The 22054-nt window shown below is 37.7% G+C and overlaps 1 long non-coding RNA gene across 2 annotated transcripts in view; it reads right to left on the bottom strand.

Annotated features, from left to right (window-relative positions):
- LOC122178309 overlaps positions 1 to 22054 on the bottom strand; it is a 49514-nt gene that overhangs the window by 19519 nt on the left and 7941 nt on the right. Inside the window, exons 2-3 of one of the 2 annotated variants that reach the window (XR_006178276.1) lie at positions 16987 to 17054; positions 6241 to 6364 (exon numbers count right to left, since the gene is read on the bottom strand). This is a non-coding gene — a long non-coding RNA (uncharacterized LOC122178309). The remainder of the gene's footprint in view (positions 1 to 6240; positions 6365 to 16986; positions 17055 to 22054) is intronic. The other variant, XR_006178281.1, reaches the window with a different exon arrangement.

Genomic DNA, 22054 nt, shown 5'->3' with positions numbered 1-22054 from the left:
CATCACTGGCCCCACTGACAACAGCTCTGGCACCATTTCCACAACAGGGACTCCCAGGTATATCAGCAATGCCTGCTCAGGTACTGAATGGAATCTAGACAGCAATCAGCCAAAACTATATGCAAAGTCAAGAAATTGATTTGAGTTTCTCTGCTTAATAAATGTATTACTAAATATATTAGGAGTTGTTTATTGATCCAGCAGTTAAGAAATACTTTTGGTAATAACCATTTCCCAGAAAGGGTTGAATCTGACCTCCAAAAATCACCTAGATCTATCTCCAGCTAAAACAAAAGAAAACAAACCAACAATCTTCTGTTTAACCACCGCCCAAATCACAAATTTCTTCCACTGTATCTAGAAATTATTTTAGTACATGCTGGAGAAAAATAGATAAGTTTAGAAATAAGATATTAAAAAACAAGATTTGGACACAGTTTCTCAGTTGCACTGCAGAGGATGTATGAATAGCCATTCTGCTAGCTGAGATAGCCTAGAGATCGACAGGCTGATGGGTTGATCAAGGATGTGTTTATAGGAATCTCAAAAGTTCAACAAAGGGAAGCACAAAGTCCTGCAACTGGCAAGAATTCCAAACTGGAGGGACACCCAGCCGGGAAGCAGCTCTGAAGAAAAGGACCTTGGTGTCCCAGCAGACTCCAAATCGAACACAAGCCAGAAACATGCCCTTGCAGCAAGAAAGGTTAAAAGTATCCTGGGTTGCAACAGGAGGAGAGTAAAAGGGATTTTACTCAGCACTTTTATTCAGCACTGGTGAGGCCACATCTGAAGCTCTGTGTCCAGTCCACTTCTGTGCTGCGCAGGTGACAGAGCACTGACCCAGGTTGCCCAGAAAGGCTGTGGAGTCTCCTCCTGGGAGATTTTCAAAAGTTGCCTGGACATGGTACTGGACAGCCTGCTCTGCATGCCCTTGCTGGAGCAGGGGTTAGACCAGATGGACCCGGTGGTCCCTGCCAGTCTCAACCATTCTGTGAGGTCACTTAGCTTGCCAGAAACTGATGGATGAGCTAAGTAAGATCTCAGGGAAACAGACATTTTGGTCAGATTTCCTCCTTGGCAGGCAGCAATACACCCCTTAGCTTCCTTACTGAAGAGTGTATTTAACAAGTATTATTGCCTTTTCAATTAAACAAAAACATTGATTAAACATCATATTTTTCTCTTCTGAAAGCTCAATGAACATCAAAAATAGGTAATGAGCGCACTTTTTTCTATCTTCTTTTAAGAGTCTTTCCTTAAAACCAAAAATATGGATTTTCTTATTGAAGGTAAATTCAGGTTTTCAAAGGATGCATAATTTAGATGCTTTTGTTTTATTTTAAATTATGAAACAGTTTTCATCTCCCTTTCAACCTGTTCAATAAGTAGTAAGGGAAGGAGATTACAATTTTTTTGCTCTTCAACAAGTGGGATCATTTCCTTCTGATACAGTTTCTAACTTTTGGCACAAGCAGACAGCACATATTTGAGCATTCTCACCTTCTTTCAGGCACAAGAACTTAGAGCTTGTTGGAAGTGTCCTCCTCACTCTTAAGATTCATCCTCCTCCTCCAGTCCACCCTCAGTCAAATCCCAGTACCTTTCACAAAATCTGGCTGCAATAATAATAACTCTTCCAGATGCACTGTGAATTCTTCATTTCGTTTTTCCTCCAGAACATACCATACTTTGGCACTGCTTACAACCAGATGTTAAATTACTCAGGTTTCCATAGCCTACAACTTAAATCAAGTGCCATAAGAGCAAATTTGACTTCTGAAGTGGTTTGCCAGTTACCAATTTTCACTTAGTATCATCTGGAGCAAGGAAAAAGCTGCTGTATTACAGGCAATTTTCTGCCTAGACAACTTTGTGTGAGGAAGAAGAAAGCAAAGAGATCAATGAACATTCTTGTTAACTGGATAATTCCCTTTCTTGAGTTCTAGAACAGACACACACTTCCCTCTCCCCTCTATGGAGTAAATAATGAGCCATCATTAATTTATTTAGGAAATCTGTTTTCAGTGAAACCTCCCTTCATTAATTTCCTCAACTCTCAGCTGCCAGCACCTAGAATATTCAAGGTCAACATGCAGTGAAGATACCTCAGGGCTTCCAAATACTCACTAAGGCTAATTTTAAAAGTCATCTATCAGGGCTTTGATTTTTTTTTTTTTTTTTGCAACCTGTATCTGACATGGTGTGTGTTTCCATGCAGGTTATTTTTAGGTGCTTATTAGCTAATAGTGATGAACAATTTTTCTCAAATTTTGCTTCTCCAACCTTAGGCTACACTATCCCAGTGACAAAAAGATTAGCTGAAAAGATGTTTAAAGAAAACACAGTTTGTCAAATTGCCAGCAGAAATGCATCACTCTGTTGGCATCGCTATGGACTGGATGATACCAAACGCCCACCAAGACAGGATAGGTATCAGTACAAACCACAGTCTATGGACTACCTGCAAGCATATGGTTCGAGCAAATCTGATGCACATACACTGATATAGCCACATGTAAATGATATGCTACATAAGTCACCTCTGAATTTCACTCATACTGATTTTTCTCCCCTTTAACACAAATTGGCTTTAACATATGGCAATTAAAACTAACCTAGCCAGTGGGAAAACACCTGTGTAAACCTCTCATTACCTGACAGCTTATACTACTCATATCACATGTTAAGAATTCAACATGTTGTCTGAGGTAGATTATTTTTGTGATGTTCCACAATCAATGGACATTCACCAAATCACTTGCCTCTTTCCTTAATTCCAAGTTTTAACATTACTGATTAGCTTTGTGGAACAACCAGTTTCAAGACATAACAGCCAAGATGTATTTTACCTAAAGCTCCATTCACAACTGACTGAAAAATACTATTTATAATTTATAGCCACTGGCAGATCTACATCAGAGAGCTCCTTGGAAGCAATTATCTGTTATACTTTGCTGAATGGAGTATACAGTATGTTCCCAAAGCTTAAATTTTTACAGAATTTACTGATTCCTTAAGTTTGTTATTCAAACTAATTACTCTGATCGCATTCATCAAGAGGACCACAGGCCTGGTATTTTGAGAATTTTAATCCTGAAACTAACAGGATTCACAGGAACTAATAGATACTTAAGATTTTACAAGGAACTGAGCTTCTCAAATTCTGTCAAAGCAAAGTCCTTACAACGAAAGTAGCTATGAGGAATGAGAAATAGTGTTCCTATGCAACCTCTAGTCTATTCCGCTAGAGATTAGTAATACTTCTAGCAGGCAGAAGATGCATATATACAGAAAGGAATGCATATTAAGCCCAAAGCTGAAGCCCAAAGATCTAGGTCTTATTCTCAGGGCTATCAATAATTCATTAGTGACCTTTGAAAGGTACTGGAGTATTCTCCAAATAGAACTAATAAAATACTCATTCATTAACAAGCTTGCTGAACTCATTAAAATTAGTAAACTGCTTCAAAGTTCAGAAATTTTAAAGTTTGCTTCCAGCAATAACCTTAACAGTTAAGCTTAATTAATCCAAAAATCTGCTCCTTATTAGTAATGGAGATAACCACAGCTAAATGAACACACGACTTAAGAGCAGAATAAATGTACCTATTTTGTTAAAAAGGTCCTAGAGAGGGTAGGGAAAGGGAAGAAAAAAAGACTCAAAAACAAGGATTTTAAAGAAGGTAAAAAGAACAGATGCCACAAAGAATTCTACCCCATATGTGATCTTAAGATATCTAGAGTATCTTAAAATGCATCAAGAAATTAACACATTTAAAATGGTCCCTGTTAGAGAATAGAAGAGCAAAAGGAAAGGAGGGTTGCAGTGCATGATGTTGCATTTCTTTGCAGCAAAAAAAAAAAAAAAAATGATGCATGAGCCATAAGCAAGTATATTATTAATCTCAACACAGCAAGAAGAAAAATAATCATAAATAGCAAATTTATTCATTATTTCTACTTTGACAGCTTCTTCACTCTGCTGAGATTAAACATCACATAAAACAGCACTAGAAATTCAATCACTGATATATCTACTCCAGGTCAGTCTGCACAACAGAAACCAGCACAGGTCCCCCAGAATAAATCTCCCAGTGTTTATATTCCTATTAACCTTGAAACATTCAGTCTGGAGCCGGGCAGAGGTCAGCCATTCCAGTGTATACAAGTCTATGAAGATGTTAGGATATTCCTATCAACTTCACCCTTTCCAATTCTTTACTGAAAATTTACAAGATACCATGCCTAATTTTAAATGCCTACTTTCCTTTATTAATTTCCCTTCTATTTTATTTTTTGAAACCGCAATCCATGTGGAAAGACATCTCAAATTTCATATTCTGAAGGTAGATTTCTAGTACTAGTAGTAAGGAAGAAAACTTCACAGAGATCACCTTACAAGTTTGGAAACAAGACAAATCAGAAACTGCTCAGCATACATAATAGTGGGTTTGTTTGTTTTTTTTTTTTTGTTTTTTTTTTGTTTTGTTTTTTTGTTTTGTTTTGTTTGTTTGTTTTTTAAGAAAGTCAACCCTTCATCCTCTTTTTCCTGAGATTTTATTGCTGAGTACAACTTCATAGAGTATGGAACATCCTTTTGATCATTTTGGGTCTGCTGTTATATTTTGCTCCCTCCTAAACTCCTCCCCAGTCCCAGCCTACTCTGGTAGCAAGACTGGAAGAAGGAAGCCTTGATACAATGCAAGCACTTCTCAGCAGCAGTCAGAACGCTGTTACCAACAGTCTTAACTCCAAACATAGGGCACCATACTATATTTCTGCTGCAAATAAAATTAACTTTGTAACTTCATCCCAGGTAAATATACATAAGGAAAGTTTTAAACCTAGTTTGGAGTACTTGCCCCTAGGAGTTACTTTTCTTTGTTTTTAAAATGGAACTGCAGGGATCCAACTGTACTCTTCCAGTGTCCATACTCTTCTTCTAAGGAGAAACACTTAGAGCCATACCCTTATTTTCAAACACTTATCTGCAGAGTAAGTACAGCAGAGCATGGATAGGATGGTTTCATAAAATGAAAGGGAAAGTGGGAAAACCTTTCATTCTTGAAGGTTTGTCTTAGACTAATGCTTCCATTCCTTGGGAATCCTCACCATAATGTTACTTCTCACTCAACCTACCTTCTTACCAAAACCAATAAAGTTATAGTTGGTTATAGTTATAGTCCAATAAAGTTAAAGTTGGTTCTCCTATGCTCTGCGCTTCTTTTTCTCTTACGTTTTCAGCCTCAGCTGCAAATGCCCTCCATCAGTGGTTCAAGGCCAGATTTAAGCCCAATTGCTTTAAAAGAGCAAAAGGAATGATTTAAGAGTTTCATCATCAGGCTTACATAATTAGACTTCTTAACTCATTGTCAAGGCCTGAAACCACCTTTCATTCTTCTAAGGCAGCTGTAGGACAAGTACTTATAAATATGCTCTACAGCCAGAATCATTTCTGACAAAAGCTTCAGAAGAAAGATATCTCCTAGCATTTTTCATAGAGTCCAGATTTGTGTTTATAATTTCAGTCAATGTAGTCCTAATACCCATGCCAGAACACTTGTTTGGATTTTATTAACCCCATGTGTATTAAGTTGAAAATTGCCTAGTGATCCACTAGAATAGAGAGCAGTATATAAATTGCTTTATTATTTACACCATATTTAGGGCTAGTTTTTAACCAAAACAATTAAATGGAAAGATAAACCCTCACAAATACACACTCCAGCATTTGTCAGTATCAATTAAGCACACTAGATCAAAGCAACTGAAGAAACAGAGCAAGTCTGTTTTTAAAGTGCATCAGATATCCCCACACTGAGTTGACAACTGAGTATGTGCCATCAAGCTTTGCCAAACAAAACCAAAACTGATCCACTGTGGTCACTGATAGTTAGTCTGCAGTAACTCTCTTAGATCTTGAGATTGGTTTTCTAGCTTTTTCTGAAATTTAAGTGCTGTCTTCAAGTGTTGCTGTGGAAACATTGCTTCCACAAATTAGTTGACACTAGAACATCTGATTTATTAAAGAGTCTAGCTTGCTGTACAGAAGTAGCATTTCTACAAACATAAACAAGTAGCTAAAACGTTAGTTTCTGTAAGATCGAGTTAATTAGCACAAGTACATTACTGAATTCTCACAGCAGGGACCTTGCAGGTAGAACTTACATGGATGCAGCCAGCTCAAACAACGTACATAGTTTAAGTAAGCAGTTGCCATAAAGGATATTTTTACACTACCTGAGGTGTAAGCTTTAAAACCAAGCTTTTCAGTCCTCTCTATTTCCATACGTGTTGTTGCACTGCCATCAAGTGGGGAACACGCAAAGAAGGACAAAATGGTATGAAGATGTTCAAACAGAGACTAAAAGAAGGAAAAGAGGCTGAAATAAGCAAAACTTCTGAATTTCCAATTACAATAGTCATATTTCAGGAGGCAATTCCAAAGTAATATTCAGAAATCTGTGTAATTGGAATATCATTTCTACCCATAAACCAACACCAGACTGAGTATCAGTGAGCAATGTGACAGGCATGAAAAATCTGTGACCAGATTGCAAATAGATACAGACATATTACTCTGAGTTATCTGAAGGCCTATATGCATAGAATTTTTTCCAGAGGAAAAATTAGGTTAACTTCAACAAGTAAATCACCAGCTGTGAAAGAAAAAGTGCTCCAAAGTACACAGTGCTCAAAAGGCACACAACTGCAGATGTATCCTCCCTGCCTTCTTTTGAGTTAGTCTAGTTCTAGCTATGTGAACTTAGCTGAAGGGCAAGAATTTGGCCATCAAGTAAATTAAAATTAGTGACTCATTTATATCAGTAGTTTTAATTAACGTGAGAATGCAGTACCCAATGTAACTTACAACCTGTAAAAAGGGTTTTAATTTCTTCATCTTCCCACTGTAAAGCCTAAAGTTTTTCTAACATAACTGCAAGTACAGCAAGAGGAATGTTGCTGAATTCTTGGCCAGCTGCAGCCCTGGGCAATGTTCTACCTTAAGACAGTGCAATTGCTGCACAGCTGGCACTGAACAGGCAGCAGAAGGGAAAATTCCTGAGTACACTTTAGTCCTCAGTATTCACACTGTCAAGCCTTCGTGGATGACAGGAAAGTTACGAGGTTTTGAGAGATTAATAACAATATTTATTCCCCCAACTGTCTTTAGCCAATGGACTTTAGATAAATGGCACAGAAATGAGACTGATTTTTTTTTTTAAGAAGTACTTCATCATCAAATGGAGTTATCCATGTCTTATGAGTCCAAATGTGCATCATATGTTATTGAGCATGCTTCCTGTCAACTAAGGTTCAAAGGAAGATGGTCATATTTTGGCAGCTGGTTGCAAATTGTGCCAAGCTGCACAATAGGAAAAATGTTGTGTGTTGCATTCTTTTCAACGTTTGCTAACTGGATGACCAGCAAACTTTCTCTTACAGTCTGTTTTAGAAGACCAAAGTTCATCCCTTCTAAACCCATCCTAGAAAGGCAGAATAGCATTTCAGAGGTCAATGTTTTCATGACAGATGTTTTTCATATATTGATCTATGTTTAATGATTTACAATGATACAAAGAAAACTTTTCAGGAAACCAAAAATCCATCCCACAGATTTTGCATGACATCCTTCCTTTGATGGACTAACAAGAACTTCAAGCAGTTCACTCAACTCATCTAACTCACTATTAAACTGGCCAGAGATATGCATGGTTGAGACTTGTCACAATCATTATTTGTCCCATATATTATGTATGTTTATAATCCACTTAAGAGTTTGGTCCTAAGTACTTCAGAGACTTTATTTCATTATAAGTGGTTTTGCAATAGCCAGAAACTTGCCCAGAGTAGTACCTTTTCACTTAAGTGGCTGATGAGCAAGAATTCATGCTATAGCATATCTGCATCTAACAGCAAACACTTGGGAAATATGAGAAGGTGTCAGTACTCAGTAGTAGGATCATATGTGACAATATATGACAATAGTGACAATGCTGCAAGCACCATCTGTCCTCTAAAAGTAGCAGTAGCTGTCTATTGCCTGGGACCTTCACAGCCTAAGAAACAAACAGGCCCAAGATCAGCCAGCAGATCAGCCTGCTTCTGAATTTGTTTAAATCCAAGTAACCTTATACCTTGTAGCTATAAAGTAGACAATGAAAAAGCAGATCTGTATTAAAGCATGGACGAATAGTCCTGGAAACTTCAGCTTTTCTTCTAAGAAATTCCAGCTGAGCAGAATCCGCTTATCAATGGATTTCTGCAGTGAAAGCTCCTCCCTGTTTGTGCAGCCCAATCAACAGAAGGATGGATTAAACTTCAGTTTCTCTGACATTAAGTGCTGCCCATCCCTAAGCTACCTGAAGTCTCTGACATTTGTCACTCTGAGCAGAGCATCCCCCTCCAGCTCTTTAGACAGACCTCAATCCAAAAATCCTTCAGCTAGAGATCAGAGATAATGCAAGATGAAAGTTCCCTAATGCTCACTTTTAATACAAGAATGTATACTAGTAATAAAAAGCATTGACAAACCATCCATAATTCCACTGCAAAATTAATTAAATTGCTTATAATCAGACTGAAGTGATTTCCAGCTATTTTATGCTGCTCATTTAACTCAAAATATTTCAATAGTAAGATTTGTTATGAAGTACTAAAGGCACAGAGTCACTAAGTAAAGTTTCTTCCAGTTCTCCACCTACTAGATGGTTATTATTCTTAATAATGCATTCACAGACAGAAAGCACTTTTCTTCCTATTTTGATAGAGCATGCAGCCTTTTAGACTTCCCCTTATAACCTGTCCCCAGTCACAAATCTAGCACATTTCTACACACCAAGTTCCTCCTCCATTCACCTGAGCAACAATAATGCTTCTAAAATGGAACAAAATTAATTTCCAGGGAGGCTGCTGTAGCTGGATTTTTATTCTTGTGCTGTCTCACAAATCCAGAGCTATTTTAAGAGTATTAAATATTTCTTTACAGATATTATAGGGCTTCAAATGATAAGAGGACATAAATTGTGGGTACAGCTTTCCATTCTTACTTCTTGTTGCATATAAACTTTATTTGCAATCATGGCATAGTTGCACAAAGCACACAAGATGATTAAATACAGCTTCAACAACATGGTGGAACAGGATGAGCAAACCTCACAATACAAAAAGCCTCATCAGCCAGCATCATATTCCCTCATTACTAATTGCTGAACAGTTCAGTTCTTAAGACATTAAGGAGAGCATCTGATCGCAATCCTCATCACGTCACCACAAGATCCAAATAAGCAACTGCATCAGATGACTGCAACTAATGACGACATGATACATCTGTGACATCCTGCGACATCAATTATTGCAGCTTGGTAGTAGCACATTTGTGCCATAACAGTGTCTCATCACCACACTGCAGCACATGGGAGCACAAACATACACAACATGTTCAGATACTGAAGGATAGAAAGAGACACCAAAACCAGGTTTCCTGCAGTGTTCCACTTCAGAAATAAGCCACAGAAGTGACAGACATATGTTACGATACAGGTTTCATATCATCTGATGTTAAATACCTAAATTAAAAGGTTAGTCACTTCACTGCGCAGAGATATGAACAGAAGCATTGGTGAGTCAATTTCCAGCTGTAAATTAAATGACACTGCTCTTGCTCCCCCCTTGAAAGAGCCCAGGTTCTAAGAAATCTGGGGAAATTAGTGTAAGAGAAACTCACATTTAGTGGCCAGCATTTGACACGTTGCAATGATTTAAATAAACACTTGCAAGACAGTAACACATAGGGCACATGAGGACACACTGAAAGCATGCAAGTCTTTGGCTGGTGTAAATTAACACAAAACCACTGACATCAGGGAAGCTTTGCTGGTTTTAACCTGTCAAAGAACTACAGCAAAGCTAGTTTGATGCCTCCTTCACTTCCTGCAACAGGCAGACTCCCAGTAAGGGTCTATTCAAATAGTAATTAACAATTAACATTCAAACGTAACAAAACAACTAAAGATAAGTTGGTACTACAGTTGCTGGTACAGCACTTGCTTCATTTTGACACCCTCTCTTGACAACCAAATGTTAACAGTGATGGAATTTTCATAAAACGCATTTTTAACTGCGTGCAGACACACATCTCACCAACTTTAGTGAAAGACTGACTTCATTATCTTCCTATTCTCCTCCTAAAAAGAACTGCACTAGATTTACATGTTTTAAAAGTACATCAAACAAACTTGTATTTTTTTTTCTTCAATCAAACAGAAATTTTGGGGGGCATTATTTTTAAAATACTGTGTTCCTCTTTCCTTTAAGCTGCAGTTGAGAACTATCAACATCTCCCATACTACATGAAAATGATGAACAGAAATAAAACCAAGCCAAGTCTTCCAGCTCTGCCAAGAATTAAACACACAGTTCTACCAGCAGGAGAGCTTGCTTTAGTAACATAATCTGCCTCAGCGTGTACCTAAAAGGTTTTCTAAGGCCCCAGATTAAAGTTTAAAGGCCACTGGAAAAACCTCAAGACAGGGACAGCTCCCATAGGAAAAAATGCCATACATAATTCCCTGGGAGAAAGAGGTAATCATTACTTTCAGTAACAGTTATAATAGCAATAGTACCTATTTTTAATGATTCTCCCTCCCTAGAGATCTCAGCATGCTTTGTAAGCTATATAAGCACTAATTTAAGGTTCACTTAATACTGAAATTCAGCCATCTCTGAGACAGTTTTTCACAGTTGTGCTATACTGAATTACATTATAATATGACAAAAAAATATTAATTTAAAATCACAAGGGAAGTTTGGCAAAGCATTTGGAGAGAACATGTGGGCTTAAAAAACTCTCCACTGAGAAATGCCATGGAATATTTAACAATCTGGAATGGCCTGGATTTCTTGCTTGTAAAGTAGAAAAAGGCAGCACTTACAGCCACCTCCACTTACCATTAAAACAAACTAGGGAGGCAGTTAATCAGTGACTAAAAGAAAAATGCTCATGTACTGTATGGGAATAGCAGCTGCATAGAAAGTATGCAAACGGTATGGGCACAATTCGCACTGGAAGCAGATTTATCAGGAGGTGGATGGCTCAGCCCTTTAATGTTGTTCAGCATCACATTTATGCAAAGCATCTACTAACTAAAAAAAAAAAAAAAAAAAAGAAGAAGCATATACGTACGCTCAGGAAATACCAAGTAAAATTGAAACTAGAAGCAGAAGAAAAAAAAAATTAAAATCCCATGTTGCATTTTAATCAAGCCTTATGTTCTCCCCAGATCAGAAATTTGAGTATAACATCTAAGTTTAGAAATACTGCCTGTTGCCTCTATGCAACTCCTGTCATGCTCTCCCATTCCACCTCAGCCCCATCCCCCACAAGAAAACTCCCACACACCCACACCCATCCTTTGGGAAGAATATGTATTTGAATCCTATTTACACTGTAGCCAGAAGCAAATGACATCAGTGACAGAGCTGACAAGCTAGAACCGCCCCCCCCCCCCCAAACATGATTAAAAAATGCTTCGTTTATTTTAATAAAAAATAGCTAAAGCAAGCAAGTCAGAACTGTATTTTCCTTTAACCTTCTCTGATGGTTCAGACAGCCTCTGATCATATGAGGTTTGCAAGTCATCTGAACACATTAGCATGCAACTATTTAATAACACTACAGTGATCAAGTGTCTGAAGTTATCTTATAGTCAGTTTAGTGAATGTCTAACACAAAATGAGCTAAATTAACAGTGGAGGCACAATGGCTCTATTATGGAAAGAATATTACAGCCATTTCTCTTAATAGTAATCTCCCGTCAAAGTGATGCCTATAGATATTATATAATTGCTTAACACTGAAAATTGGCCACATTGTTGTCATTCCCAGAAGACTTGACTGCAAAATGAATGGACCATGGAGAACTAACAACCCGTCAAAGCTCATAAATAGTCATCTGCAGAAGGCACTGCCTGGAGAAGCAGGGAAAGGAGATTTTTGCTCCCCTGCTGCAGAAAAGATAGAAAGTAACACAAGTACGTAAACTTAATAAGAAAAACAGCCATAATTTGTAGCTTGAAAAGTTCAGTGAACATTAGGAACAGCTCCTTCACCAGAAAAGTGTAGAATAAGAGAGGCAATCCATAAAAACAGTCAACTCTGAGCTGCATCTAGACTAAACCACAGATGAGCCAGGCTAACACAGAAAGCAATCCTAATCCCAGTGGGAGGCTGGATATGATGAAATGTCAATTTACAGTCAACTTTCCTACGATTTTTTACTTGCTACATGAACACAACCCAAGCCAAGATCTAAGTGCAATTGGAAATTTTTATAACTGTTCTTATATCACAATAAAGCCTTAGGCATGTCATTTAAAGATCCAACAAGACCCTAGGCAGATACTTTCACCAACAGCTGCTCTTCTTCCAGAAGATGATTATAGTTTTGTCACCAATCAGAAAATATTTTAGGTAGAATCTCAATTCTTCACCTATCACACACCTTTACTAATTTATAAAGGTATTTCAAACATCCAGATTAGAAGGAAGGTCTAGCACATTTCAATTTCTTCCAGAACAGCTAGCACCAGCTAGTAGTTGGTTATAAATACACAATGAATCTCAATAGACAAGGAGCGGTCAGTAGAAGAAAACTGCTTTACTCTTTCTCTATTAGAACCTTCATAGTTTAACTTCAAGAGGAAAAAAAATCTGCTTCAAAAGCCTTTCATGCTTATGAATGCAATTTTTTTTCCCTGACATTTAATTTCAATTTTCTAACAAGCTTTTGTAGGTGGAAGAAATACCTTTTCAAGGATAAGTGACACATACGAACTGACAAAACTTTCTTGAAGGATTATGCAGCTGCAATCTTTCCACCCACCCCACCACTGATAGAGAACATTCCACATTCTTAAAGATGTGGATCTGCATATGCCAGGTATGCTATGTAAACACACTTATCAAATTCTCTTGTAGTCACTGTGCAATTTGCTCTGCTGACTAGGCATAGTTTTAATTAGCTAGTGAGAGTCCTAAGAAATGGAGTGGGTGGTTCTCTTTCAGTTTGCTTGTTTGATTTTTGTTTTCAAACCATGGCCAACTAGAGCCATGGTGTAAAAAGAATCTTAAAAAAGGAGCTATGTGTACTATCCAGGGATTACTCTGGACTCCAAAACCTCCATTCAACTTTCTACATACTACATAATTCTTATTTCAATAGAAGAGAAAAAATACTAAGACAGTAAACTTCCACAGGTCTTCACAGGTTTTCCAGCTTGCAGGGCTCATTCAGCTTGATTTCTTTCAGATATCATAAAATGGCCTGGGACCATGAAAAGGATTACAATGACCAACTAGTTTCAACCCTCCTGCTACATACAGGATCACCAGCCACTAGACCAGGCTGCCCAGAGCCACATCCAGCCCAGCCTTGAATGCCTCAAGGGATGGAGTATCCACAACCTCCTTGAGCAATACAGCTTTCTAGGAATTGTAACAATCTTGCTAAAGCGCATGCTTAAGTACAACATTAGAAATTTTTAAGTAATGACATATCCACCACATTTGCTAATCAACTATTTGAAAGTATCTTCTCACTCAAACAGTGCATTTTTTTTTTAATTAACTTGCTTATTTCATTCTTTTCATGGAAGACTGAAAAAAATCCCATACTAGGACTTACTTTTTTTCAAACTGAGTTATCTGTATATCTCAAGTCAAATTCCAGACTTCCCTTCAGAAAAGGTGAAATACATCAAAGCATTTGAGCCTATTTCCAGCTAAAGACCAGCCTGTTTATAGAAGACTATTTCTGTATATCTACCTGTTATTCTCAAAGATCCAGTGTTTCTTCCTACTTTTTGCACATCACTTGAATAAAGACTGACAGTGAGATGGTTATTGACTTTAAATTCTTTGTTACTTCATTCCTTTCCATGAGTTTTTTGGAAAGTTTGCTTAGGTATGGCCAGTATGTTCCATCCCTCCACATACTGTTCTGTATTTGGCTTTATAAAGTTTTCAGCTGTGATATTCAGTTGATTCAAATTATCCTGTAATAATGCAATAGTATCCTAGCTTCTTTGTTATTAAGTAGACTAATCATATTGCTTGCTATTAAATAATTTTTATCTCAGAATGCTGTTAAAATGTTGAATATAGAAGTAAAAAAATTCCTCAGATCTTTTCTTTCCCAAGAACCTTTTTAGACCTGCCAAGATAACAGATTTTAAGCCATCCAGTACATAACCTCTTAGTTCCAAGTTTTCTGTTTTTTTTTCCCCAGTCAAGATGTTAGTGTGCTAAGACAAATGGCTTTGAAAAATTCAAGTACACTATAATTATTCTGCTGTCTTTATTAGCCAGAGATGTTATCTTGTCAAGAGATGACAGTTTTGTTTGACAGGACACATTTCCATAAAACCATCTTGACTGACAATAATATGCTCTTTGTCTCTAACCTTTCCTTGATGACATCCAAACTGTTCTGCTGCCAAGACTCGTGACAGTAGCTGTTCTCTTGTGTTTGGGATAGTCTCTTACCATACTTTTAAACAGCGGGATTATGACAGCTATCCTGCACTGTTATAGAGCTTTCCCATTCTGCAAAGCCCCTTAATATTGAGTTAGAGGCTCAAAGAACCTGCATGTTATTTAATAAATTTATTCCACCCATAATACCACAGGAGGGTTAAAAACCACAGCAGAAACAGCTGCTAAACACATCTCTCTCTTCTGTGTCACTATTTATAATTTCAGTACGAGTTCAGCAATAGATAAAATCATGTCAGGGCGAGGAGGTATTGTTCCTAACCCCAAAATGCCACCTTACTATTAATTCTACTAGCTTTTGCCATTCACCTTCTCTCTTGTATCTTGCTTTAATGCAGGGACAAAGTCTAAATCAAATTAGACACAGAAATTTACTCATGAGCTTTATCCTGAAAACACAAAAAAGATACAGTAAATTGTCTAAGCAACTACGTGCATGGAAGAAATTGAGCTTCCTTGAAAAAGAATCAAATGAAACTGCAAACAAGCTTAGGGAACAGTTTCTTCAATATTTTTCACTTGACTCACCCTTCAAATGTTGAAGTTTCTTTTTATACATATAAGATACAGGCAAATACATATAAGACCTGTAAGTCGATCATTTGTTTTGAAATGTAAAAATAGAACTGATGCCTATGAGAAAAAGCTAAAGACATACTTAAGAGAAGCAAAAAATAGTTCATCTTAAATAACAACCTCCCTGATGCACTCCCCATTATCTAGTTTTAAAACACACAAGACATACAGGGAGTTAAAATACCCTTTCCAACACTAAATGAAATGAAAGGCATACTCTCAGCTGTAGCTCATTGAAAAGGACATTAACATTAGTCAGAGATGGACAGACACAGAGCTGTCATGATTCTGGCTTGATTAGATTCTTGCCTAAGGGTTGGTGACTTTCTACTGCCTAAAGCAAGAGTAGCTTTCTCCATGTTCCCTTGAGGAGTGGGAGGAGATGGTGGAGAGGCATCCACACCTCTCCCAGTATGCTCAGTGCTGCTCGTGCTTAGCTGTGCATATGCCAGGGACATGAAGCATATGGCCCGGGGGCTGACAGTGTCCCGCTTAGCAGATGTCTTCAATACATTCTGTCATAAAACGTCTTCTGGAGGCTAGTTAGCTGTGTTTTATTACACAATTCTTTGTATCTGGTTGATAAAGAGTGCTTGATAAAATTATTTACTTTAACTGAAATACCACCAAGCAACTCAAAGGATCTTGTGCACTTTTTAACATCCTGGAAGTGGAAAATAAGAGACTTTACTACTCTACGGATTTAAATCTGCATCTAGCAAATAGACTGCATGAAGGCAGATTACTAGCTGCCACATGATGTGACAACTCTTCCAAAAGCAGCTACGCTGCTTTGGTTTTCTAAGGAACTAAGGAATTAGAAAGGAAATACAGTCAGACTTAGACAAAAACTGTACCCTGTATAACATTACTCCAAGCACCTTAAGATGAACACATCAGGATGAATGCAGTCATGCAAGCATTGCTTGTCAGCATACACATCCTCATGGTGTATCTTGTGAGCTATCCAAAAATTCACTGCAAAATAAGCTTGCATCTTTGTCCAGGAAGGGCTTCTTGAATTACACCAGCAACAACAACATCTTTACAACCAAAGTAAACCGGGATTTTTTTCTCCCCGTTCCTCTGGAACAATTGGTGCCAGGTTCAGAATCACTTCCTTGTGTCTGAATTATAGAAGAACCTATGTTTAAAAAATTTGATTTTTCAGCAATTTTGATCAGATTAAGAGCAAGTATATAATTCTTCAGACACTTCACAGTAACCTTAATTTTTTTTTTTTACTGCCTTCTGCGAAATTAATCACTTGATTTCTCATACCTTCTCTACTGTGTTACCATTTAAATATAACTTAAATGAGTGTAATAAGCACATATGAAGAGATCCAAATTAACAGAACTATTTTTTCTTCAGTTGCTGCTTAGTCTTTAGCAAGAATTTTATTGGGCCTGATTCAGAAAGGTATACAATAGCATATTCTTCCTTAAGTTCATACCAATGAACCACTAAAATAATCATGCTGCATGTTTTCCATTCAAGTCAATAGATAATATTACTACAAATAATGGGCACACTGATCTATTTCAACAAAATATGAGCCACACCTTTCCAAGTATCTCAAATACTTGCTGACAACTACACAGAGAACAGATAGTTACACACTGCAGATTTTACATATTTGCAATCCTCTGTTCAAACTCAGAAGTATAGATGGCAAATGCCTAGAGATACGTAAATCCTTACTGTCCTCCAGCCCTTGAGCACTTTATGGTCTACAAGAACAATCTTTGAACAGCCCTTGTCTTCTGATCATTCAACTCTTCATATTCACACATATAACCATGGTGTGACAGTGCAGTGATTGCTTCAGGAGAATACAGCAATATGACACTTACTTTAAGAAACTTAGAATGATGTTAAACATTCCTGTCGTGGTTTTATGAAGTAGACCATGAAATTTTTCCTATAAAAAAAAAAAAAAAAACACATGAAGAAAATAAGCTTCTATAATAACTGGGATTACTAAAGAAGAGAATAAAGTGGGTTGTTTTTGTTTTTTCATTTTTTTTCTGGATATAACTCTGAAAAAGAAGACTGCAACTGATACATTTTTATTTATGCTAAAAAAAAAAAAAAAAAAGAAAAAAAGCATGATAGCTGGTGCTTTACTCAAACTGAGAGAAGGGAAAAGAATCTAATAATGTAATGCCCATCCTTACATTTTCCAAGAAGGGAAAGATGCATGCTAGTGCTAAACTTGATAACACAAGAATGGAGGTGAGGCAACAGAATAGGATCAGACCACTTCATTTGACAAGGCACTGAACGCTGACATACGAGATCACTTACTAGAGGAGATAGGAGAACAATTCACAATAAATAATTCAGTTCCCAGATGTAGCTCTTCCAATAATCAAGATCATGACAGCTTTACAGACATTTGTTATTTGCAATTATCCAGGCAAGCATTTCTAATCCACACCAACTCAAGTGCTGGCTTAAGCACTCAAAATTCACTTTGATAACCCTAACTAATGGCCACACAAGTCAGCTGTTAGTGCTGCTACTGCTTGGCTGCAGAAGCTACAAACTTCTTCAAGTACTGTCTTAGGATATATGGGTCTGAGATTATTTCCATCCAAACCTTTGCACAAAAAGAACTGTTCTTTCTGTACACTTCACAAGTGATATGGACTTGTCACTTCAAGATTTTACAGTAAGATTTTACAGATTTTTAGTCACCTTTTTTTGGGGGGGTGGGGAGGAGGAGAGTGTGGAGAGAAGGGAGTTGTGTGGGGTTTTCTCGTTTCTTTGCATGTTTGCTACCTATTTATCCAGCTCTCCTTTAAAACATAGGAGAAAAGTAGGCAGCAGTAGAAGATTTTAGGGGACAGATAAAATGTATAGAATAGTCCTTTTTGTCCTATCTGCTTTGTTTCTTTCCTCTAGCTTTGAAATTCAATTACTCTTTTGCTGAAATAGCATCTAAAAAGCTTAACCCAGGCATGATGCAGGTAATTAGATGCATATTCAGTATAGCTCGCATGAATACACCATTCTACTCATATAAAGCTGCAGCTTAGAAGAATTTCTGCTATGCTTCCAAAAAGAAGTGTTACTGAGGTCATGTTTCAGAATTTTACAAAAATGACTTAAATTGAGAAATACTGAAACTGGTATTTGTTTGGGGTTTTTTTGGCTTTTTTTTTTTTTTTTTAAACTTTCTCTATGGTCAGGCCTCACCAATCCTCACTTATCACAATGAGTAATGAAAGAACTTGGCACTTTTTTCTAGAACCTCAGAAAGTCATGCCAAATCAACACAACTGCCTTTTCCAGAAGCAGATCACAACATTTATGAAAGCAATCTGTTTGTTGCTAAAGACAACTTGTTTGTTGTCAGTGGCACACTTACTAAGTAGGGAAAGAAGAATCATGCAAAGCTATTGAAAACAGAGAAACTGAAAATAAGTTTCCTAAGATCACATTTCAAATGTGGCACTTTTTTGCTATGGCAGTTACTCGTTTTCAAAGTTCTGAACAAAGTAACTTCACTTGGCTTCAATACTGATGCTGTGGTAAACTACCAGATGCACTTGGAGGTGAGTAAAGACTAGTTTAGTCTGTCAGGAAATAGCAAACATAGCTACTTAATGCTTCATGCTGCTAACATAATGACCCTACCAGAGTCAGCTAGCTGGGAGCTGTGCTAGACATACCTTGGCCTTCATGTATTCAAAACAAGTCCTACCATCACTGTTGAAGTTCAAGACGCTTCTCTGTTACACTAACAGGTAAATAAAGAAGCAGTTCATAGGCAATACAAAGTGCTTTGGACATTCTTCTTAACATGAATGTTGAAATTCCACAGATTAAAAAAAAGACAATTTGCTCTGACATTTCCCTGCTAACTGGAAAAAGATACCATTTTGCATCTTATTGCATCAAAGTGGGAACAACTGCCTAATTTAGCAGGGAGGAGGGGACCACTGTCTCAGATTTATTCTTTCTACATTTTTCCCCACACCTACAACATTTGTGCAATTACATTTTCTAATCCTGTCACAAAGCACTCATTCTCATCAACACATTGACAGTTAATGTGCCCTCCCCACATTGACAGTTCATGTTAACTAAAGGATCTAATATAAAATATATGTAATATGCAATGCATATAAATATATATATATATATACACACACACACCATTTTGTATCATCTAATGGAAAATAATTACCTATAGGGAATGAATGAAACTAATGGTTTTAGGTTACAAAAGTAACCTGAAAATACTGATGGAAGTTCTCTAAATGTTCTAAACATCCAGTATACAGTATTTTTGGATTACAGCTATCTTAAACTATAATACCAATAAGCAGCCTTAAATTCAGACTCAGAACAGGGAACAGCACACACACAAGCCATTAGCACTAGATTTATCTATTTATGAATGCCACATTTCTGATTACATGGAAAATAAAGACAGGGTGATTGGCAGTAACCAACCAAGAGTAAGTCACGCCTGGCAAAACTGGTGGCCTTTTATGATGGAGTTACAGCATCAGTAGATAAAGGAGGAACAACTGACATCAACCTGGAATTGTACAAAGCATTTGACACTGTCCTGCATCACATCCTGGCCGTCAAATTGGAAAACATTTGATTTGATAGATGGATCACTCACTGGATAAGGAGCTGGCTGGATGGTCACACTCACAGTTGCAGTCAACGGCTCAGTGGAGACTGGTGATGACTGGTGTTCCTCAGTGGGAACAGTGCTGGGACCAGAACCATTTAACATTTTTGTAGGCAATATGGACAGTGGGAATGAGAGTACCCTCAGCAAGTTCATTGACAATACCAAGCTGAGTGTGCAGTTGACACGCTAGAGTGAAGGGATGTTATCCAGAGCAACCTGGACAGGCTTGAGAGGCTGGCCCATGCCAACCTCATGAAGTTCAATAAGGCCAAATGCAAGGTCCTGCATCTGGGTCAGAGTAACCTCAAGCATGGATACAGGTTGGGCAGAGAATATCTTGAGAGCAGCCATGAGGAGAAGGATTTTGGGGTACTGGTTGATGAAATATTCAACATGAGCAAGCAACACGCACTTGTAGCCCAGAAGGCCAACCATATCCTGTGTTGCATCAAGAGTGTAACCAGCAGTCAAGGGAGGCGATTCTGCCCCTCCACTCCACTCTTGTGAGACCCCACCTGGAGTACTGCAATCAGTTCTGGAGCCCCCAGCACAAGGACATAGAGTTGTTGGAGCAGGTCCAGAGGAAGACCACATAGATGATCAAAGGACTAGAGCACCTCTCCTATGAGGACAGACTGAGAGAGCTGGGGCTCTTCAGACTGGAGAAGAGAAGGCATCAAGGAGACCTTATGCCTGCCTTCCAGTACTTGAAGAGAACCTCCAGGAAATCTGGGGAGTGACCGGGAGGGCAGGCAGCAACAGGACAAGGAAAAATGGTTTCAAACAGGAAGAGGGTAGATTCAGACTAGACATTTGGAAGAAATTATTTACTGTGAGCATGGTGAGACACTGGAACAGGTTGCCCAGCAAGGTTAAGAACGCCCACTCCCTGGAAACATTCAAGGCCAGGCTGGATGGGACTTCAAGCAACCTGGTCTAGAGGGAGGTGTCCCTTCCTGTAGCATGGGGGATGGAACTAGATGATCTTAAAGGTCCCTTTCAACCCAAACCATTCTATGATTAGGTTAAAAACCTCACACAAATAACTAAATACAATAGGATTTGAAGTTTCCTCCCAAAATGTACCTCTAAAATTAGTCTCAATGGAAATAGATAAGGGTCCCCAGAAGTAATGCCTCCTATTTCTTTCCACAGAAACTACAAGAGAACATTCAAATCAGCATACAAATCAGACTGCTTCATAATGCCATAATTCTCTTTCCACAAGAAAATAAAATTAAAAATACAAAAGGCAAACAAGGTGTAAACACTGTTCAACTCCTAGATGCTGAAATAAAATGATTTGGCCTTGGAGAAAAGAGGTGATAATGTTTCATCAAGTAGTAGATTAAAAAATACTATTTTTCCCAAGCTTTTTCTGCTTAGAGAAATTAAGAAAAATACTGCTGTTAATATACACACAGTTAAGAAAGACAGCAAAAATATGATTGCAGATATTAAAAATACAGTAATGATGATGAAAGACTTGTTTCACGTAGGTCTCGTAAACCAAATGACGTTAGATGATTAAATTGTCCTGAGCTAGATTCGTATTAGTGACCACTAATTAAGAAGTGCTATATTCCATGAATAAAACTCCAAAGCAACTGCTTTCATTCTCACTACTTTCATTATCACTGTGCTTTCCATTCTGCAAAATCTCTCTATTTTCACTTCTATGATTATTAACAGCTCTAACAGGAATGAACAAGGCTATTCATCATTCACAAACATTCTATTTGGCAAAGACATTTATGTTGTTTCCTTTTTCTTGGCCAAAATGCATCAACATGAGTATACCCATGTGTGCAACCATCCAGATGCACCTGAATGATACATATTACATATAGGAAATCTCTACAAAATTGTTTACCAGAATTGTGGTGTACTGCAGAACATTCCCTCTCCCTCTCCCCAAGTAGATTTCGGATTCCACTGTCTCTATTTGAATGCTTGTAAAACCATTACCAAAACAATCTCCCCTCAGGCATTATCTGCTCTCCGGACACAGCTAGGTGACTCAAAGCTAATGCCGCAGCACCATCTAGTGAGTGACAACTGCTTTTAACTAGTCTTAGGGAAAAAACGACAATTCATCCTTAGCAAACAGGCATGCTATGTCGTAGCTCCAGTGACTGGCAAAGAATATATGCTAGAGATAAAAATAATGGAAAGTGCCTTCAAGTTGCATTTGTGGTGGCCCATTCCCACAGCTTTTAGAAGTCTCATGTTATCTGTAATTGGGTATTTTATGTTAAGAAAAA

Source organism: Lagopus leucura, unplaced genomic scaffold (genome assembly GCF_019238085.1).
Source record: "Lagopus leucura isolate 7727_CA_CO unplaced genomic scaffold, USGS_WTPT01 Super-Scaffold_1, whole genome shotgun sequence".
In the NCBI taxonomy this organism is placed as follows: domain Eukaryota; kingdom Metazoa; phylum Chordata; class Aves; order Galliformes; family Phasianidae; genus Lagopus; species Lagopus leucura.
Note: the sequence above shows the minus strand (reverse complement) of the source record. Positions and strands in the feature narration are given on the sequence as shown.